Genomic DNA, 877 nt, shown 5'->3' on the forward strand with positions numbered 1-877 from the left:
AGGCTAGCAGTCTACCACTTGATCCACAGTGCCACTTCCAGTTTTATGGTTGTTAATTGGAGATAAGTGCTTCAGAAACTTTCCTACTTGTGCTGGTTTTGAACTGCAATCCTCAGATCTCAGCCTCCTAATTAGCTAGGATTATAGGCGTGAGCCACTGTCACCCGGCTTAAGATCACATTTCTAACAGTGTACACTCAATATATGTAATGTGTATGTTCATCTATCTTTATATGAATTCTTCAGTTAAAAATCTGGGCTACAAGTTAGACTTTACACACACAAAACTGTTTCAAGTTTAAAAGTTGATACTCCTGGAAAGATCAAACCTAAGAATGTAAAGGATTCTGGGAAGTTCATTTTGCATCCAGCCTGGGGAAAAAAAGTATTTGCGACAACACCTATAATTAACCAGCCTAAACTTGCATTGTAAGAATGGCTAAAGTGATGGAATACTAGGTATGAGCAAGACTGCTGAATAAGAGCTTGAGGTTTTGGCATACATACAGGTGAGCATGCACATACACAGAGGCACTTATATGTGTAAACACACATATGAAACAACTCTCAGAATGTGTAGAAAAAGTTAGAAAATAATAGAAAATATGTCCCGAGTAAGACTAGAACAAGTGATAATTTTTAATATTAGAAAGTCTTCAAGTGAACTTTCCCCAAAAAAGCTTGAGAATATTACAAAGGTAGGGACCAGAGATAATAAGAAAGTCAAGTAGTCAACATTAAAGGGATCAGATCCATGGAGGAATGAATCAGAGACCCCTATAGGTGCATCTGAAAATGTTCATATCCTGTGTCAAATGTTAGAACGTCTTTGAAAATTGTACATAAACAGTCAAAGCAGTCTAGTGAATAAGATCAT

This window comes from Dipodomys spectabilis, unplaced genomic scaffold (genome assembly GCF_019054845.1).
Source record: "Dipodomys spectabilis isolate Male_0828 unplaced genomic scaffold, ASM1905484v1 ptg000276l, whole genome shotgun sequence".
NCBI classification, from domain to species: domain Eukaryota; kingdom Metazoa; phylum Chordata; class Mammalia; order Rodentia; family Heteromyidae; genus Dipodomys; species Dipodomys spectabilis.